Source organism: Gorilla gorilla, chromosome 18, assembly GCF_029281585.2.
Source record: "Gorilla gorilla gorilla isolate KB3781 chromosome 18, NHGRI_mGorGor1-v2.1_pri, whole genome shotgun sequence".
NCBI lineage: Eukaryota > Metazoa > Chordata > Mammalia > Primates > Hominidae > Gorilla > Gorilla gorilla.
The window spans coordinates 14,003,353-14,024,891 of record NC_073242.2 but is presented as its reverse complement, the minus strand read 5'-3'; the positions used below and the strand labels follow the sequence as shown (position 1 = coordinate 14,024,891).

Here is a 21,539-nt window from a genome sequence, read left to right as displayed (position 1 = left end):
TTTTTTTAACTACTGGAAGGTCAGAAGTAATGTCCCCTCATTCATTCCTGATTTTAGTAATTTGAGTCTTCTCTCCCTTTTTTGTGCTCAGTTTAGCTGAATGTTTAATTTTCTTGATCGTTTAAGAAAATGATTTATGGTTTCCTTTTCTATTTTTGTCTATTCTATTAATTTCCACACTAATTTTTTCCTACATTCTGCTGACTTCAGGCTCAGTTTGTTCTTCTAGTTCCAGTTTTTCTTAAAAGGTCTAGGTTATTGATTTGAGGTCTTTTTTAATATAGCATTTATCACTATAAATTTTCTAAGAATTGCTGTAATTGTACCCTCCAAAACCTTTGATATGTTTGTCTTCATTTTCATTCACCTCAAAGTATTTTCTAATTAACCTCATGATTTCTTTGACCCATTATTTAGGAGTGTTAATTTCAACATATTTGTAAATTTCTCAAGTTTCTTTTTAGTACTGATTTCTGATTTTATTCAATGGTCAGATAATGTTCTTTCCCATAATTTCAATCCTTTTAAGTGTGTTGGTTTGCTTCATGGCCTAGTGTGACTATATTGATGGATGTTCTACATACACCCCAAAAGTCTATTCTGCTGTTGTTGGGTGGGCTGTTCGAAGATATCTCTTAAGTCTAGTTGGTTTAGTGTTGCTCAAGTCGTCTCTTGTCTCACTGATTTCCTCAGTTTTCTATCCATTATGACAGTGTTGTATTGAATTCTCCAATTATTACTGAACTGTGCATTTCTTCCTTCAATTCTGTCAATAGTTGCTTCATACATTTTGCTGCTCTCTTAGTAGGTGCATATATGTTTATGATTTGTATGCCTTTCTGAGGCACCAACTCTTCTGTCATTATAGAATGTCCCTATGTATCTCCAGCAATACTGTTTCAGTATATTTTGTCTGAAATCAGTATAGGCACGATAGCTTTACTATGGTTGCTATTTGCATGTTGTATCTTCATCTATCCTTTTACTTTCAGCCTATTTGCATCTTTGAATCCAAAGTCTGTCTCCTGTAAACAGCCTATAGGCCAAGGCTGTTTTTCCCTTCAGTATGAAAATCTCTGCCATTTCATGGGTTTGTTTAATCCTTTCACACCTGACATTACTTGGTTGTTTTTGTTTGTTTAGAGATAGGTCTCTCTATCATGCACAGTGCTGAGATCAGAGCTCACTGCAGCCTTGAACTCCTGGGCTCAAGTGGTCTTCCCACATCAGCCTACCAAGCAGCTGGGACTACAGGTATGTGCCATCACACTCAGCTAATTTTAAAATTTTTTTGTAGAGACAAGGTCTTACTATGGTGCCCAAGCTCATCTCAAACTCCTGGCCTCAAATGATCCTCGGCCTACCAAGGTGCTAGGATTCCAGACATGAGCCACTGTACCTGGCCTTCATATTACTAATGACATACAGATGCTGTGTGACTTGCAGTAGTATTACATCCCAAAAAACCTATCAGAAATTGAAAATATCCTAGGTCAAAGATGCAGTTAATACAGGTACAACTAACATACCGAGCATCATAGCAAAACCTAAGCCTACCTTAAACATGTTCAGAACACTCATATTAGCCTACAATTGAGCAAAATAATTTAACCCAAAGTTGATTTTATACTGAAGTCTTGAATTTCTCATGGCTTTATATTCTACCGAATGCCTATCACTTTCTGTAGCATCATAAACTAAAAATCATGTCAAATCACAATTCAGAGTCCACCTGTAGCTTGATTTATGTCTGCCTTTCACTTTTTGGCTTATGTCTCATGCCTTTTGTTCTATTCCTTTACTGCCATAGGATTTTTCCAATGGTGTCTTTTTTTTTTTTTTTTTTTTGAGACAGAGTCTCACTCTGTCACCCAGCCTGGAGTGCACTGGCATTGAGGCAATCTCGGCTCACTGCAACCTCCGCCTCCCAGGTTCAAGCAATTCTCCTGCCTCAGCCTCCCAAGTAGCTGGGATTACAGGTGCCCACCACCATGCCCAGCTAATGCTTGTATTTTTAGTAGAGAGGGGGTTTCACCATGTTGGCCAGGCTGGTCTCAAACTTCTGACCTCAAGTGATCCGTCCACCTTAGCCTCCCAAAGTGCTGGAATTACAGGTGTGAGCCATCGCACCTGGCCTAATGGTTTCATTTTTAAAACTTCATTTTTCTTTTCTTTTGGAGACATGGATTCACGTTGTTGTTCAGGCTAAAGTACAGTGGGCATGAACACAGCTTACTGCAGCCTCAACCTCCGGGACTCAAACAAGACTCTAACCTGACCCTTCAAGTAGCAGGGACAACAGGGGCGCCCATCACACCCAGCTAATTTTTTTTTTTTTAAAGACAGAGTCTCACTATGTTGCCCAGGCTGGTCTTCAACTCTTGGGCTCAAGAAATCCTCCTGCATTGGCCTCCCAAAGTGCTGACATTAGACAATTTATGGGCCTGTGCCTGGCCTATAAATGGCTAACATTATGTTTATAATTTTTATATCAATGTTAATGAGAGATGGGTCTATTTCATTGGGTGTTGATATCAAAGGTTTGCTGACCTCATACAAACTACAAAGTCTTTCTAGTCTCTGAACAATCTCTGTGTGAATGGTGTTATTTTTCCTTAAATATTAGAATAATTCACCACTAATGCCATCTGGGCCTGGGGTTAACTTAGTGGTAAAGGTTTTCCATTAAAATTGAGGTAGAACCAGCTGGGAGCAGTGGCTCACACCTGTAATCCTAGCACTCTGGGAGGCCAAGGCTCAAACAGCCCAGGAGTTCAAAACCATCTTGGAGATGTCATCTCCAGTTTAAAAAAAAAAAAAAAAAGGCCAGGCGCAGTGGCTCATGACTATAATCCCAGCACTTTAGGAGGCCAAGGCATGTGGATCACCTGAGGTCAGTAGTTCAAGACCAGCCTGACCAAAATGGCGAAACCCCCTCTCTACTAAGTACAAAAATTAGCTGGGCATGGTGGCGGGTGCTACTTGGGAGGCTGAGGCAAAAGAATCACTTGAACCTGGGGGGTGGGGGTTGCAGTGAGCTGAGATCTTGCCCCTTCACTCCAGCCTGGGGAAAAGAGTGAAAATCCGTCAAAAAAAAAAAAAAAAAAAAAAGATAATACAACCATTCATACTTTTTATATCTTTTGGTGTCAATTTTACCTATTTTTCCATTTCAACACAATTTAAAATTTGTCAACACAAAGTTCTTATAGTATTCTCTAATTGTATGTGTAATACCTGTAGTGCTGTCCCTCTTTTCTTTTCTTTTTTTTAAGCAGAATCTCACTCTGTCACCCAGGCTGAAAGGCAGTGGCACGATCTCAGCTCACTGCAACCTCCACCTCCCGGGTTTAAGCAATTCTCCTGCTTCAGCCCTCCAGCAGCTGGGACTACAGGCGTGCACCACCATGCCCAGCTAATTTTTGTATTTTAGTAGAGATAGCGTTTCACCATGTTGGCTAGGCTGGACTTGAACTCCTGACCTCAGGTGATCCACCTGCCCTGGCCTCCTAAAGTACTGGGATTACAGGCATGAGCCACTGCACCCGGCCTCATTCTTGGTATTAGTGATGTGCTTTTCTCTTTTTCTTGATCATTTTTATTAAACATGTACCAAGATTGTCAAAGTCAACAAAAATACAAAAAAGACAAAAAGAGGCTGTCAAAGTACTTTAAGTTTGCTAGCTTCCTATTATACAGTGTTCCATTTCATAATTTCCTGCCATATTCCTTTTCTTTTTTTATTTGACACGGAGTTTCACTCTTGTTGCCCAGGCTGGAGTGCAATGCAAGATCTCCGCTCACCGCAACCTCTGCCTCCTGGGTTCAAGTGATTCTCCCATCTCAGCCTCCTGAGTAGCTGGGAGCCACAGCGCCTGGTCTTTTTAAAATTTTTATTGCCCAGGCTGGTCTTGAACTTCTGGGCTCCAGCAATCCACCCACCTCAGCCTCCCAAAGTACTGGGATTACAGGTGTGAGCCCCCACGCCCAGCACATTTTTTTTTTTGAGACAGGGTCTCTCTCTGTGGCCCAGGCTGGAATGCAATGGCGCGATCATAGCTCACTGTAACCTTGAACTCTTGGGCTCAGCAATTCTCCCATCTCATTCTCCAGAGTAGCTAGGACTACTGGTGCATGCTACTACACCCAGCTAATTGTTTTTCATAGCGATGGGGTCTCATTATGCTGCCCAGGCTGGCTTCAAATTCCTAGGCTTAAGTAATCCTCCAGTCTTGGCCTCCCAAACCATTGGGATTACAAACGTGAGCTACAATGCCCTACCCTCCTTCCGCTTTCTTTGCGTTTGCTTTGCTGTTCTTGTTCCAGCTTCAGGTAAAAACTCAGATATTTTTTCATTCTCTCTTTTTCCTTTTCTATTTTTAGAGTCTCACTTTGTCACCCAGCTGGAGTGCAGTGGCATGAACACAGCTCACTGCAACCTCAAAATCCTAGGCTCAAGTAATCCTACTGCCTCAGCCTCCCAAGGAGCTAGGATTACAAGTGTGTCCCTCCATGGCTGGCTAATTTTACAAAACATTGTTTTGTAGAGACAGGGTCATGTGTAATGTTACCCAGGTGGGTCTCAAACTCCTGACCTCAAGTTATCCTCTACCTCAGCCTCACAAAGTGGTGGGATTACAGGCATGAGTCAGCAAGCCCAGCCTATTACCTTTTTTCCTAATTTCTTACTTAAAGCTGTAAATTTTCCTCTAAGCCCTACTTTAGTTGAGCCCGCAAGTTTTGAAAAACTCTACCTTATAATTTGATATTTATCCAATATTCTCTAAGATGCACTGTAATTTTTTAACCTGCAGATTATTCACAAGCATGTTACTTTCCAAGCAATGGCATATTTCCTGTATCTTTGTGATTAAAAGTTAGCTTAATCTTTTTTCCTGTTATAGTTCGAAGTTATGGGTGCATGCTGATTTAGTTTGTTTTTTTCCTGCTTCATTGGGTTTCTCCATTATAAAACATCTCTGTTCTCCAGTGATGTTCTCCAAGGTAGTATCTTAATACATAATAAACACTTTAATAAGAACAATTCTCATTAAATTAAAAAAACTACTGAACTGAATTTTTACTGTTACTCTTTTTAAAAAGTAAAAATTTAGAAAAAAACCCATTTAACTAATCTTGTTCAAAGTCAGATACTTCAGCCAATATTTGAACGGAGGGTCTTAAGACTCGAAGAAGTCTATCACAAACACAAAACAGTTATTATGAAGCGACAGGGCCCTTTAAGAGTTATATAGTGGTTAACAAAATAACAAAACTCAGGCCAGGTGGCAGTTAATCTCATAATGAGCATGAAGTAATGCCAAGTGTGGTTCATAGACCAGCAGCATCCGCATCACCTGAATGCTAATAGAATTCTGACATTACTTTTTTCAAGTTTTATCAATGTAATAGTATAAAATGCTCATTATGAAATAAAGCAGTTGCTTGCCAGCACTCCCGAATATCTAATGGCAATCACTTTAATTTTAACAACTTGTTTTTAAAATCTCAGTATTTTAAAATATTTTCATACTGTTTCTTGAGTTACAAATTTTAGCCATGTCGATTTCCTGTAATTGCAGATGAAGATTTAGCTCACATATGTATTTTTTTTGGAGGTGGGTTGGAAACATTTTAATTGGATGGTAGGGGATGGTAACACTGGACGGGGAGCACTCACAGTTCCAAGAGTTTCCCTCCAAATTATAAAGACGTTCTTGCAATTAGCTAGATTTCCTATAGCCAGGTCTTATGCCCAAGGGAAGGAGGGGAGGATGTGAAAAGCACTGTGGTCTGCCCTCCTGTCATTCACAGATCCAGTTCTGTAGTTCACATGTCTCTTACAGCTCATCGTATTTTCAGTTAAATCAATTTTTAAGTTGTTATAAATATTCTCTATATAGCCAGATAGACTACCATGACTACATTATCTTTCTTTCACAGTAGTTTGTCTTTTCCTGGAGATATCAACTGAACCTTCTTATAAACCTAACCTTCACTTTCCAAATTGACCAGAACTGTCATATTATCAACCTTCCCTCCTAGTCTATGCTCTTTCAAGATCAAGCTTAAAGACCACCTCCTCAAAAAAACAGCCCCGAGAGAACTACTACTTCTTTATCTAAATTTCCCACTATAATTTTTTTTTTTTTTTTGAGACAGTCTTGCTCTGTTGCCCAGGCTGGAATGCAGTGGTGCGATCTCGGCTCACTGCAAGCTCCGCCTCCCGGCTTCACGCCATTCTCCTGCCTCAGCTTCCCGAGAAGCTGGGACTGCAGGTGCCCGCCACCACGCCCGGCTAATTTTTTTGTATTTTTTAGTGGAGACGGGGTTTCACCATGTTAGCCAAGATGGTCTCAATCTCCTGACCTCGTGATCCACCTGCCTCAGCCTCCCAAAGTGCTGGGATTACAGGTGTGAGCCACCGCGCCCGGCCTACAAATATTTTTTATATCTTCAGTGACATGCCTTTCTTACAGTAGTTTTAATGCTGTTTAATGAATATTCACTTAAAAAACAAACCTCTGGAAAGCCACCCAGAGTTATTCTCTCCTTAATAACAAGTACTGAAAAGCCTCCCAAAGTCACTGTCTCCTTAGTAAAGAGTACTAAAAAGGCCTTGGCAACTTTTGCCATGGCTATCTGATAAGCTATTTCACATTGGCATACTGTACACACTAGAGCCTCAGAGGTATACTAATGAAACTTAAGACCACATTTAGTAGACACATATAATGCCTCTAAATAATTCATGGCTAACTTCAGTAACACCTCTCTAAACATTTCATGGCTTAATCAGAAGTTCAAAAAAATCCAATATATTATCTCCCTTTCCTCCAAAAAGTCATGGTTATTTCTCTCTAGACACTGGCTTACTCCAATCTGTCCCATCGTTCGTAAAAATGAAGATGAAAAACTATCCTAGTCTACTGTAAAGCAGAATAATTATCTAAATGATATAAAAATATGAGATAGGCCGGGCGCTAAGACTAGCGCCTGTCATCCTAGCACTTTGGGAGGCAGAGGCGGGCGGATCACCTGAGGTCAGGAATTCGAGACCAGCCTGGCCAACACGGTGAAATCCCATCTCTACTAAAAATACAAAAACTAGTCGGGCGCCTATAATCCCAGCTACTTGCAAGGCTGAGGCAGGAGAATCACTTGAACCCGGAGGGAGGAGGTTGCAGTGAGCCGAGATCGCGCCACTTCACTCCAGCCTGAGCCAAAAAGCGAAACTCTGCCTCAAAAAAAAAAAAAAAATAAATAAGTAAAATAAAATAAAATAAATGAGATAGATAAGTCACCGCAGTGTGTGTGTGTGTGTGGGTGGCGGGGGGAGGGGGGGGGGGAAGTAAAATAGACTGACATAGAATGAGAGAATACGATTTTTTGGTATTTTATATCATCTCGCTCAACAATGAGAATACTCTTGCGCATTTAAAGTTGTATTTTATTTTTAACTATCCAATATATTAAACTTTGATTACATCAAATGAAATAGATTGTGCACACTCACTATAAGAGAGCTATGATATATGCAGAAGCAAAGGTGCAGGGATCATGCAATAGTTTCGTACCAGATTTCAAGATACCAAGTAGCAAGGAAACACAATGGAATTGAAGGCTGAGGTGAAGTACAGGCATAAGGCAAGGAAAGCAGAACATTCAAGATGTACCTATATACACCAGTTCTTAAAACACGCAAATCATTTCCAATAAGGCACTGGCTCATGTATTTCTGTTGAGGCAGAAGTCAATCTTAGGATGTGGTCTGTACATATCTGCAGATAAGACTGAGAGTGAAGTAAATTTGATTAAGATCGGAGTCAACACTTCTACAAACGTATTGCAGAATAAACGAGCTAAGAAGAAAGGCATACTTCACAAAAGCTGAATTCAGTGTTATTAGTCCTTCATTCAGATGCTTCATTTTTGCATTTTCAATTGCTTTCCTGTGATATAACTTATCTTTATCTTGGTCTTCCCCATTTGTTTTGCAAATAGTTATGTCGCAGGTCATTTACTGGCTACAATAAATATGACAAAATCATAATAAAAACAGTATTAAGTCGCAATCTAGAGTAACAATTTAAGTGAATATGACATAATTTTTCTAATGTGGACTATTCAGCACAACTGTCCTCTTCTTCCATACATATTAACCATATGCAAGTCTTCAGAGCAGAAAAAGCCATTGTGTCGTAAAGGAAGGAACACGTGGTTAGAAACTTCATTTTCAACACAGAAACACGGTAAGGTAGAAAGTCCGCTTCCTTAAGTGCGGTAAGATTTTAACAAAAATAAGGCAAAAATAATTACTGCGTCCTCTCTTTCTCAAACTTGCTTGCCAAACTTGGAGAAAATTGGTTAGAGAAGGGCGGTAAGATGGAATTTTCTTAAAAACATATTCATAAAAACGAACTTCTCTACCTTAAGGAAATCGTCTTCCTTAAATCCTACCATCCTTACCCCGGCAAGCTCAGAGGTACGGGATTTCAGCATTTTACTCAGAATTTTCTATTTTTCCTGATGCTCTGGTCCCTACTTTTAACAAACTTCAAGGCCGCCTGGCGAGATCCAGTTGCCTTCTGGCACCTGGCTTCATTAGATGATTAAAACAACTCAAGAAAATTTGGCAATGGGACACTAAAGTTGGTGGAGGTGGAGATTTATCCGTTAATTTCTGAAAGCATTCCGGACAAGAGCGAGCTTTTACTTACCCCTCAGGACAAAAAACACGCACCACTTCCCTCCGCAGTCCCTAACCCCAGTGCCGCCCGGACCTGAGGCCGCACACCACTCCGGCTTCACCAGCACCCCTCTGCGAAAACAGTGCAGACGCGCCCGTCCGCCCCTCAGGGGCCTCTTCCCGGCCCTGTCAGACGGCCCCGCGGGCGCTTTTCAGTCAGGGCAGCCTCGCCGCAAACGTCCGGTCGGCCCGGCGCTCCGAGGCCTCCGGGGCCGGCCCTCAGAGAGGCGACCGACGCTCCTAGAACCGCCACCCCGCCAATCACCGATCTCGCAGGACACTCGCCCGGCCCCAGCGTACCTAGAGCGACGCCGCGCCAGCCGCAGCAATACCCACAGCCACTTCGACCCGCAGCCGTTAACAATGGTGGTCCGGCCACGACCTGCTGAAGTAGGTCTCCCTACGCCCACCCCCAGCTGATTATGGACCAATGGCAGCGCGAATTTGTGGCAGCCCAGCCAATCAGGCACAGCCAGCTAGAGTGGGCGGGGCGAAGGGTCGCGAGGGGAAATGGAAGTAGGCTGAGGGGCGCCTGGGGTTCGCCTCCGTGGGCGCTTCTTCCGGTCAGCCACCGGGGCTTACCCGCCATATCGCAGATGCAGGCTCCTGAGCTTGGCCTTTCTTTTGAGTGACTCGTGTGAAGATATAGACTTTCGAAACTTATTAGGAATAAGACCTTATTTACAAAAACAACTCCTCACCCGATCGGTAGTTTCCGATTTGAATTTTTAAATGTTGTTTGAAAATATTTATCTTATTTACTTTTTTGACGACTCCTTAAATTTTGCGACTCAGGAGATTGGTCCTAGCACCGTAGTCTTTTTTTTTTTTTTTTTTTTTTTTGAGACGGAGTTTCGCTCTTGTCGCCCAGGCTGGAGTTCAGTGGCGTGATCTCAGCTCACTGTAACCCCCATTTCCCACCTCCCAGGTTCAAGCGATTCTCCTGCCTTAGCCTCCCGAGTAGCTGGGACCACAGGTGTGCACCACCATGCCCGGCTAATTTTTGTACTTTTAATAGATATGGGGTTTCACTATGTTGGCCAGGCTGGTCTTGAACTCCTGACCTCAGGTGATCCGCCACCTCTGCCTCCCCAAATGTTGGGATTACAGGCATGAGCCACTGCACCCACCCGCACCATAGCCTTGAGTTTGCTAAATTGTCCCAGGAACCTGCCAGCCTTGGCTGCTTGTGATTTTATGAGGCCCAATGCCTTAGGTGGCTGTGCACTTGGATGCCATGAACTCACTCAACAGGTGGTCACTGAATGCCCACTGTGTAGAAAGTACAGGAAATACAACAGTGGATTAGATCCATAATGTCCTCTTTTTCATTAATTAATTAATTTATTTATTTGACAGAGTTTTGCTCTTGTTGCCTAGGCTGGAATGCAATGGCGCGATCTCCGTTCACCACAACCTCCGCCTCCCGGGTTCAAGCGCTTCTCCTACCTCAGCCCCCAACAAGTAGCTGGGATTATAGGCATGCGCCACAGTGCCTGGCTAAGTTTTTTTTGTATTTTTAGTAGAGACGGGGTCTCTCAATGTTGATCAGGCTGGTCATGAACTCCCGACCTCAGGTAATCCACCTGCTTCGGCCTCCCAAAGTGCTTGGATTACAGGCGTGAGCCACCACGCTTGTCATGAGGCTAGAGCTGACTGCCTTGTCACTTCCAGTTAGGAGAAAAATGAGGCAAGTCCGGACAATCTAGGTTGGGTCATCAATGGAATAACATACTCCAACCAGCCAGTTCCCCAAATATGCTCCAGGGATCTAGGGGTAATCTTTAATGTCAATCCTATTTTTATAATTATACTATTTTTATAATAATATAAAGATGATTTTGCTTTTTTCATTCTCTGAGTCAGGAGAGTCAATGGAATTTTCTAGAAGCCTCTGGAAAATTGACGTGTGATATTGCTACAGATTGAATACAGAAGCAGACATGAGAATCTAACTACCAGCCTGGGCAACAAAGTGAGACACCCACTTTTCTAGAAAAGTAAAAATAAAAAGTTAGCTGCATCCTTCCAGCTACACGGGAGGCTGAGAGGACGGGAGGATCGCTTAAGCTTAGGAGTTAGGGACTGCAGTGAGCTGTGATAGTGTCACTGCACTCCACCCTGGGTGATAGAGCAAGAGACTGTCTTAGAAAAGAGAGAGAGAGAGGCCAAGCGCAGTGGCTCACATCTGTAATCCCAGCACTTTGGGATGCTGAGGCAGCCGGATCATGAGGTCAATAGTTCAAGAGCAGCCTGGCCAACATAGTGAAACCCCATCTCTACTAAAAATACACAAATTAGCCGGGCATGGTGGCACGTGCCTGTAATCCCAGCTACTCGGGAGGCTGAAGCAGGAGAATCGACTGAACCTGAGAGGTGGAGTTTGTGGTAAGCCAAGATCGCACTACTGCACCCCAGCATGGGCAACAGAGTGAGACTCCGTCTCAAAAAAAAAAAACAAAAAAGAGAGAGAGAGAGTCTTACTGTATTAAGTCAGACATTAAAGATATTAGCAAAAATGTAAAACAATCCTAATCTTTGCACATTTTTTGTTGTTCTAGAATATGATTTTGAAAATAATTATAGGGTTGCTAAGAGAGATAGTGTGGGAGGGAGTGGGAGGTAGTAAGTTGCAGTCAGATAAGGAATTTGGACTTAATTCAGTTAACAGTGAGTAACTAGCCTTTAGAAATGTTATGTCTATTTAAGGTACTAGGATATCTTGTATGTCATTTTAACAATAGTAATATAATAGGCCAGGTGCATGCCTGTAATCCTAGCATTTTGTTATGTCTATTTAAGGTACTAGGATATCTTGTATGTCATTTTAACAACAGTAATATAATAGGCCAGGTGGACACCTGTAATCCTAGCATTTTAGGATGCCAAGACCGACAGATAGCTTGAGCCCAGGAGTTTGACACCAGCCTGGGCAATATAGCGAGACCCCCATCTCTATAAAAAAAAATTATAATAATTGATATTTACTGGACATTATGTTAATAAAGTTTATTGTTGGCCGGGTGCGGTGGCTCATGCCTGTAATCCCAGCACTTTGGGAGGCCAAGGTGGGCAGATCACTTGAGATCAAGAGATCAAGACCATCCCGGCCAACATGGTGAAACCCTGTCTCTACTAAAAATACAAAAATTAGCTGGGCATGATGGTGCGCACCTGTAGTCCCAGCTACTTGGGAGGCTGAGGCAGGAGAACTGCTTGAACCTGAAAGAAGGAGGTTGTAATGAGTCAAGATCACGCCACTGCACTCCAGCCTGGTGACAGAGCCAGACTCCATCTCAATAAATAAATAAATAAATTCATTCACATAATGTGCTATGTGAAGTACTATGAAGTCTCTCAATTTGCTGTTTGACTTTTTAAAATAAATAATGCTTAACATAATAACAGATACAGTTGCTTGTACATTTCCTGACTTATAGTAGACACTTGATGTATAGTAACTATTATTATTAAAATTAATAAAGCTGAGAATATCAATTATCTTGAGTAAATTCTTTAGATTTTTGTGTTGGAATGCTTTCTTGTTTGTTAGTTTTCTTCCATTGAGGATTGTGGCGGGCAGAATTTGTACTCCCGTGATCTTTGTCTCCTCGTGTGCGTCTTATGGTTATAAGTCACCTTACATGGCAAAAGGGACTTTGCAAATATGATTAAGGTTATAATCAGCTGACCTTAAGATGGAGAACTTAACCTGGATTTTCCTGGTGAGTACAGTGTAATCACGTGAATCCCTAAAGGCAAAAGACAAGTCACACAGATGCAGCAGAAAGGAAAGTCATAGATTTTCAAAGCACAGGCAGAACTCAGCCCATGGTTCCTGGCTTGAAGATGAGAGGGACCACATGTAAACCTTGAGAATGAAAGTAGTACTGCCAACGACCTGAATGAACCCAGAAGCAGATTCTTCTGCAGAGCCTTAGCTGGCTGACAGCCTATTGAGACCCTAAGCAGAGTTCCCAGCTGAGTCCACTGTGCTTCTGACTTCTATATAGAACAGTGAGATAAGTGGGTAGTGTTTTAAGCCATTATGTTTGTGGTAACTTTTTATGGCAACAATAGAAAACAAATGCAAGCATTCATTCCACACACTTCTCAGCATTCCCTAAGGCAAGGCGGAAACCCTATGAACTACATTTCCCAGGAGCCCTTGCCTCCTGTATTCTGGATTCACTTGTGTTTTACCCAGTGTAATGCACTTCCTGAAATTTGAAAAGTGGCAGAGATACATGTTATTGTGGGTTTTTTCCTTAGGCTTTGGCTCTCTTTCGCACCAGTCCCTGTCTCAGTTATTTAAAGGCAGCTGTGACAACAGTGGTTTTCTGAACTTTTCTTCCCTTTGGGCAGCAGAAGCAGCACCCTTCTTATTCTCTGGACCACAGAGGCAGCAGCACAAATGAAAACCAATGTGAGGCTGGGCGTGGTGGCTCACGCTGGTAATTCCAGCATTTTGGGAGGCTGAGGCAGGTGGATCACCTGAGGTCAGGAGTTCAAGGCCAGCCTGACCAACATGATGAAACCCTGTCTCTACTAAAAATACAAAAATTAGCTAAGCGTGGTGGTGGGCACCTGTAATCCCAGCTACTAAGGGGGCTGAGGTAGGATAATTGCTTGAACCCAGAGGCAGAGGTTGCGGTGAGCCGAGATCGCACCATTGCACTCCAGCCTAGGTGACAAGAGTGAAACTCCGTCTAAAAAAAAAAAAAAAAAGAAAACCAATGTGACAGTAGCTCCTCCAGCCCTTACAAACTTATGAGCATCTAATTCTCTGTACTAAATACCATTATGTTTGAAATATCTGGAGTGGTTTCGTTTTTCCATGACTGAACCCTAATTAATAGACTTCTCCATGCCTGAGTTTCCTGACATATAGAATGAAATTACTAACAATACATAACACATAGTAAAAATGTAACCATTTAGAATTATTACATGAATTAAATTACATTGACCCAATTCATGTAAAGTGCTCAATAAAGTGCTTAACCAATAGTAAGTGTTCAATAAATGTGTGTTAGTATTTTATTTCCTAAGGGGTTATTAGTGTAATACCATATTGGCACTACAAAATGCCAGTTTATTCTACCTTTTCTCTAACCTATCATGAACGTTCCTAGCTTGAAAACAAACATACACCAGCCTTAGCAACATAGACAGACCCTGTCTCTACAGTTTTTGTTTTTTTGTTTTGTTTTGTTTTGTTTTTTGGTTAGCCAGGTGTCGTGGTGTGTGTCTATATTTCTAGCTACTCAGGAGGCTGAAGTGGGAGGATTACTTCAGCCCAGGAGTTCCAGGCTGCACTCCAGCCTGGGTGACAGAGCAAGCCCCCCCCCCAAAAAAAAAAAAAAGAAGAAGAAGAAAGTAAAAGAAATGGGGCCAAGTGCGGTGGCTCACGCCTGTAATCCCAGTGCTTTAGGAGGCCAAGGCAGGCGGATCACGAGGTCAGGAGTTCGAGACCACCCTGGCCAACATGGTGAAACCTTGTCTCCATTAAAAATACAAAAAATTATCTGGTCGAGGTGGCAGGCACCTGTAATCCCAGATGCTCGGGAGGCTGAGGCCCGAGAATTACTTGAACCTGGGAGGCAGAGGATGAAGTAAGCTGAGACCATGCCACTCCACTCCATCCTGGGCAACAAAGCTAGCCTCTGTCTCAAAAAAAGAGAAAAACAAAAAGAAAAGAAAAGAAAACACACATGCATTGTGAGGACTAAACTCTGATTTTTAAAAATGTTGGCCAAATTCCTATTTAAGGGACCTGGGGAGTCATGCCCTACAAACCATAAATTCTCATCAGTTGGGTATAAAACCCATGTATCATGACTTACTTTCCGACCTGACAAGAAAGTCAAAATATTTTACCCCAAAATATGTTTCTTTGATGTATTTTGAAATGATCCTGCAAAGCTTTCCTTTGTGGAGCAAAATGTGCATGTGTAAAGAATCTCTATTAACACAGCTAGATATTTTTTCTTCCAGGCCCTCCCAATCCTGAAGAGATTAAGTAAAAGTCTAGCACCCTTTAAAGGTATGAATAGGAAACGTGTGTCATCTGTTGTCTCTAAGGGCAGCCACTATAAGACTTCACAAGAACCTTGGTCTCCACATTCTTTTATCTTAATCTGAACATTTCTTGATCCCAGGTCTTTTTTTTTTTTAGATGGAGTTTCACTCTTGTTGCACAGCCCGGGCTGGAGTGCAGTGGCATGATCTCGGCTCACTGCAACCTCCACCTCCTGGGTTCAAGTGATTCTCCTGCCTCAGCCTCGAGAGTAGCTGGGATTACAGGTGTGCACCACCATGCCCGGCTAATTTTTTTGTATTTTTAATAGAGACGGGGGTTTCACCACGTTGGCCAGGCTGGTCTCGAACTCCTGACCTCAGATGAACCACCTGCCTCAGCCTCCCAAAGTGCTGGAATTACAGGTGTGAGCCACTGCACCCAGCCTGATCCCAGGTCTTTAGACAAACTCAACCAATCGTCAATCAGAATGTTTAAATTTTCCTATAGCCTGGAAGCCCCCATCACCCCTGCCTTTCTGGACCAAACCAGTGTATTTCTTCAATGTGTTTGATTGATGTCTTATACCTCCCTAAAATGTATAAAACCAAGTTGCACCCCGACCACTTTGGGCACATGTTCTCAGGACCTCCTGAGGGCTGTGTCATGGGCCATGGTCACTCATATTTGGATCAGAATAAATCTCTTCACATATTTTACAGATGGTGACTCTTTTCATAGACGATTGCCACCTCTTTATCTATTGGAGGGCTTTAGCAGCCACAAAATAACATAAGAAGTCAGAATTATATGTAGTTTTCAGACTGTCAAGTATAAAAAAAAAACTCTGAGGTTAGACTATTATGTATTGGTCTTTACTGGATTTTTTATTTTATTTTATTTTATTTTTGAGAAGGAGTTTTGCTCTTGTTGCCCAGGCTGGAATGCAATGGCGCGATCTCGGTCACCGCAACCTCTGCCTCCCAGGTTCAAGTGAGTCTCCTGCCTCAGCCTCCTGAGTAGCTGGGACTAAAGGCAAGTGCCACTATGCCTGGCTAATCTTTTATATTTTTAGTAGAGACGGGGTTTCACCGTGTTAGCCAGTATGATCTCCATCTTCTCACCTCGTGATCCACCTGCCTTGGCCTCCCAAAGTGGTGGATTATAGGCGTGAGCCACCATGCCTGGCCCAGATTGATTCTCTTTCAAAAGCCATATGAGGTCAGGCACGGTGGCTCATGCCTGTAATCCCAGTACTTTGGAAGGCCAAGGCAGGCAGATCACCTGAGGTCACGAGCTCCAGATCAGCCTGGCCAATATGGTGAAACCCTGTCTATACTAAAAATACACAAATTAGCTGGGTATGGTGGTGGGCGCCTGTAATCCCAGCTACTTGGGAGGCTGAGGCATGAGAATCGCTTGAACCCAGAAGACAGAGGTTGCAGTGAGCCGAGATCGCGCCAGTGCACTCCAGCCTGTGCAACAGAGCGAGACTCCATCTCAAAAAAAAAAAAAAAAAAAAAAAAGTCTGGAAATACAGCCATCACAGTAGGCAAAAACACTTTTATGGTGACTATGGAATAGTAACCCTTGTCTACCTTACAATTCTCATTTCTAGGCTCTTGATCTACAGCCTCTCTAGAAGACACTGTATTATTTCAAGACTTCAGGAATTTGCATTTGTTGCTTCAGCTATTTGGAAAATCCTTTTCCCCCTTCCTCAAATGGCTAATGTCTACTCATTCTTCACCTTTGGTGACAAGGTTGAGTAACTGCAACAGAGACTGTAAGTTCCACAAAGCCTTTTTTTTTTTTTTTTTTTGAGATAGAGACTCGCTGTGTCCCCAGGTTGGCATGCAGTGATGCCATCTTGGGTCACCGCAATCTCTGCCTCCCAGGTTCAAGCGATTCCCTGCCTCAGCCTCCTGAGTAGCTGGGATTGCAGGCACCCACCACCACCACACCTGGCTAATTTTTGTATTTTCAGTAGAGACGGGGTTTCACCATCTTGGCCAGGCTGGTCTTGAACTCCTGACCTCTTGATCCACCTGCCTTGGCCTCTCAAAGTGCTGGGATTACAGGCGTCAGCCACTGTGCCCAGCCCACAAAGTCTTTTAAAGAAAAGTGGGACAACCCCTTCGAGAGATCATAGTAGGCCAATCCTTCCATTGACAACTACGTCTACTCATTCTTCAAATCACTTAAACTTTACCTGCAGCATAATGCTTATTATATTGTTTTTTCTCTTTCCTCATTTGTCTCTTCTTACTATTTATGAGCATTTTGAGGGTAGTGGCTCATCTTTCAGGTAATATGTAAAATAATATGAGTAAAGCACTTTAAAAAGTACCTGCCCCATAGTAAGTGCTTAGTAAAAGTTTACAACAACTATTACAAATATAATCATCACCATCCTCTCATTATCATTGTATCTCCTTGTTTCCATTATATGACTATATAATAGATGCTCAATAAAAGAAGCTCATAAAATGAAAGAGAATAAATTCATTCAGAATTAGTTTTTCAACATATCTTTATAATATTTTGACAAGCATACATCGAAATAGAACAATTGAAATTTATTTAAGGCAAAATTATAGACAGCAACATAATTGCTGATTATGAATGCAATATTATATTATAGGATAGAAATACTGTTATCGTGAATATATTTCTTAAAGTATGATTACTGTGATGGTTAAATTTTATGTGGTAACTTAGCAAGACTATGATACCCAGTTGTTTGAAACATAAGTCTAGATATCATTGTGAAAATATTCTGTCGATGTTATTAACATCTATAATCAACTGACTTTAAGTAAATTACCTTAAATAATGTGTGTGAGCCTAAGCCAATTAGTCCAAGATGTTAAGAGAAAAAACTGGCTTCCCAGAGAAGGAATTATGCCACAAAACTAACATAGAAATCCTGCCTCAGACCAGGTACAATGGCTCATGCCTATAATCTCAATATTTTGGGAGGAGGAGATAGGAGGATGGCTTGAGTCCAGGCATTTGAGACCAGCCTGGGCTGAACTGAGACCCCATCTCTACAAAAATAAAAATAAAAAAATTGTCTGGACCTGGTGGCTTACACCTGTAGTCCCAGCTACTTGGAAAGCTGAGGTGGGAGGATCTCTTGAGCCCAGGAAGTTGAAGCTGTAGTGAGCCATTGTAGCACCGCTGTACTCCAGCCTGGGCAATAAAGCAAGACAAAGAAATCCTGCCTGAGTTTCTAGCTTGCAATCCTGCCCAACAAATTTCCGACTCAAGACTACAGCATCAGGCCAGGCACGGTGGCCCACACCTATAATTCCAGCGTTTTGGGAGGCTGAGGTAGGCGGATCATTTGAGATCAGGAGTTAGAGACCAGTTGGCCAACATGGTGAAACCCCGTCTCTACTAAAAACATGAAAATGAGCCAGGCATGGTGGCGCACGCTTGTAATCCCAGCTACTCAGGAAGCTGGGGCAGGAGGATCGCTTGAACCAAGGGAGCAGGGGTTGCAGTGAGCCAAGAACATGCCACTGCACTCTAGCCTGGGAGACAGAACAAGACTCCATCTTAAAAAAAGAAAAACAAAAAACAAACAACTCTCAGGGCAGAAACATGGCTATTTGGAAGACATTCCTTATAAACACTGAAAGACAAATGAACAACCTGCTGCCACATGAGGCAAAATATTATAGTTAAGCAAAAAAAAAAAAAAAAAGATACACTAAATGCCTTGGAAGAAAAGCTCATGATTGGGATTCACCGAATAATTAGGGCAGTAAACACCAACAATGAATCCTGGGGAATATTGAAAGCCATGGCCTTGCCCGCAGCATGATTAATATTCATAAAAGACCTGAGAAGATCCTACCCTATGATTTTAACACTGGCTGATTGTTAGAGAAAAAAGGAACTGAATGCTAAAGCAGAGACAAAGAGCTCCAAGAAAGGTAAATGCAAAGGGCTCCACACTAACATGTTATATCATCAAACTGTCAAATACCAAAGATACAGAGAGAATCTTGAAAGCAGCAAGAGAGAGGCACTCTGTCAGGTAAAGGGGATCCTCCAAAAGATCAACAGCCAATTTCTCAGAAGAAACCAAGGAGGTCAGAAGACAGTGGGATGACAAATTTAAAGTGCTGAAAGAAAAAACAAAACAAAAACAAAGGAAAAAAAATAAACAACCACACTGTCAACCAGGAATTCGATACCTGGCAAAACTAGCCTTCAAAAATGAAGAAGAAAATAGGACATTGCCAGATAAACAAAAGCTGAAGAAATACGTAACTAGCAAACCTGCCCTACAAAAAATGCTAAAAAGACTCCTTCGGGCTGGGTGCGTTGGCTCACACCTATAATCCCAGCACTTTGGGAGGCCGAGGTGGGTGGATCACGAGGTCAGGAGTTCAAGACCAGCCTGGCCAATATGGTGAAACCCTGCCTCTACTAAAAATACAAAAATTATCCAGGCATGGTAGCAGACGCCTGTAGTCCTAGCTACTCGGAAGGCTGAGGCAGGAGAATCGCTTGAGCCTGGGAGGCGGAGGTTGCAGTGAGCCAAGATTGTGCCACCGTACTCCAGTCTGGGTGACAGAGCAAGACTCCATCTCAAAAAAAAAAAAAAAAAAAAAAGACTCCTTCAAGAAATCCTGAAAGAAAATAAAAGGACACTGAACAGTAACACAAAGCTATATGAAGAAATAAAAAACACTGGTAAAAATAACTAACAAGAAAGATACAAACACCAGCATTATTTTATTTTTGGTTGATTGCCCCTTATTTTATTTCTGTGTGATTTTAAACATACAAAAATAAGTCTATGTTAATAGACACACAATGTATAAAGATAAAATTTGTGATAAGGCTGAGTGCGGTGGCTCATGCCTATAATCCGAGCACTTTGGGAGGCCAAGACAGGCAGATCACCGGAGGTCAGGACTTTGAGACCAGCCTGGCCAACATGGCAAAACCTGTCTCTACTAAAACTACAAAAATTAGCTGGGTGTGGTGGCAGGCTCCTGTAATCTCAGCTACTTGGGAGGCTGAGGCAGGAGAATCACTTGAACCTAGGAGGCAGAAATTGCAGTGCGCCAAGATGATGCCACTGCACTCCAGCCTGGGTAAAAGAGCAAGACCATGTCTCAAAAAACAAACAAACAAAAAATTGTGACAGCAATAACATATGGGGAGGTAAGGAACTGTATAAGAGCAGGAATTCTGTATGCTATTGAATTTAGGTGATAATAATACAGTACCTTAAGAGTCTAGTTGTAATCTTCAGGTAACCACTAAGAAAATAAATTTTTAAAAATTAACATGCTGGGCATGATGGCTCACACCTGTAATCCCAGCACTTTGGGAGGCCGAGGCAGGTGGATCACATGAGGTCAGGAGTTCGAGACCAGCCTGGCCAAGATGGTGAAACCCCATCTCTACTAAAAATACAAAAATTAGCTAGGTGTGGTGGTAGGTGCCTGTAATCCCAGCTACTTGGGAGGCTGAAGCAGGAGAATCGCTTGAACCCAGGAGGCGGAGGTTGCAGTGAGCCAAGATCATGCCATTGCACTCCAGCCTGTGTGACCGAGCGAGACTCCATCACAAAAAAAAAAAAAAGAAAAAAAAAGAAATTCACACAAAAGGAAATGAGAAATAAATAGAAATGCTATGCTACAAAAAATCACTTAAACACAAAAGAAAAAGGTAATGGAAGAATTGAGGAACAACGTCAAAAAAAGACATGGAGAGGCCAGGTGTGGTGGCTCATACCTGTAATCCCAGCAGTTTGGGAGTCCAAGGCAGGCAGATTAGTTGAAGTCAGGAGTTCGAGGCCACCATGGCCAACATAGTGAAACACTGTTTCTACTAAAAATACAAAAATTAGCTGGGCATGTTGGTGGATGCCTGTAATCCCAGCTACTCAGGAGGCTGAGACCAGAGAATCACTTGAACCTGGGAGGTGGAGGTTGAAGTGAGCCCAGATTGCGCCACTGCACTCCAGTCTGGGCACCAGAGTGAGACTTCATCTCCAATTAAAACAAAAAAAGACAGAAAAACCAAATAGAAAAGTGACAAGTAAGTCCTTCCATATCAGCAATTACTTTAAATGTGAATAGAATAAAGTCTCCAATTAAAAGCAGAGTTGGATTGACAGAATGGATTTAAAAAATAAACACAATCCTACTATGTATCTTCTATAAGAGATTTACTTTAAATGCAAAGATATAAGTAGGTTGAAAGTGAAAAGATAAAAATAGATATTCTATGTAAATAGTAACAAAAAGACAGAGTGGCTATCTTAATATCAGACAAAGTAGATTTTGCATGAGTCAAAGATAGGCATTATATATTGATAAAAGGGTCAACCCATAAAGAAAATATAGCAATTATAAACATATATGCACCTAACAACTGAGTTCAAAAATGTATGATGCAAAACCTGACAGAAATGAAGGAAAAACTAGACAATTCTAAAATTATCATGGAGACTTCAATACCCCACTTTCAATAATGCATAGAACCACTAGGCATAAGACCAAATAGAAGGTAGAAAACTTGAACAATAGTATACACTAACCAGACCTAACAGATAAATGGAGAACATTCTACCTGAAAACAGGAAAACATACAATTCTCCCATATACATGGAATATTGTCTGTAATATACCATATGGTAGGCATGGTAGCCCACACCTGTAATCCTAGCACTTTGGGAGGCTAAGGCAGGAGGATCACTTGAGGAACAGGAGTTTGAGACCAGCCTGGGCAGTATAGTGA

General features: G+C 42.0%; 1 protein-coding gene across 4 annotated transcripts in view; it reads right to left on the bottom strand.

Moving 5' to 3' along the window:
* ATF7IP2 (activating transcription factor 7 interacting protein 2) overlaps positions 1-9,171 on the bottom strand; it is a 103,028-nt gene extending 93,857 nt beyond the window's left edge. For 2 of the 4 annotated variants that reach the window (XM_055365276.2, XM_055365277.2), the window contains exon 1: positions 8,721-9,136. The gene's annotated coding sequence lies outside the window, so the exon portion shown is untranslated. Of the gene's footprint in view, positions 1-8,720 lie in introns of all 4 variants that reach the window. The other 2 variants (XM_019012816.4, XM_055365278.2) reach the window with 2 other exon arrangements.
* Between the last annotated feature and the right edge of the window lie 12,368 nt (positions 9,172-21,539).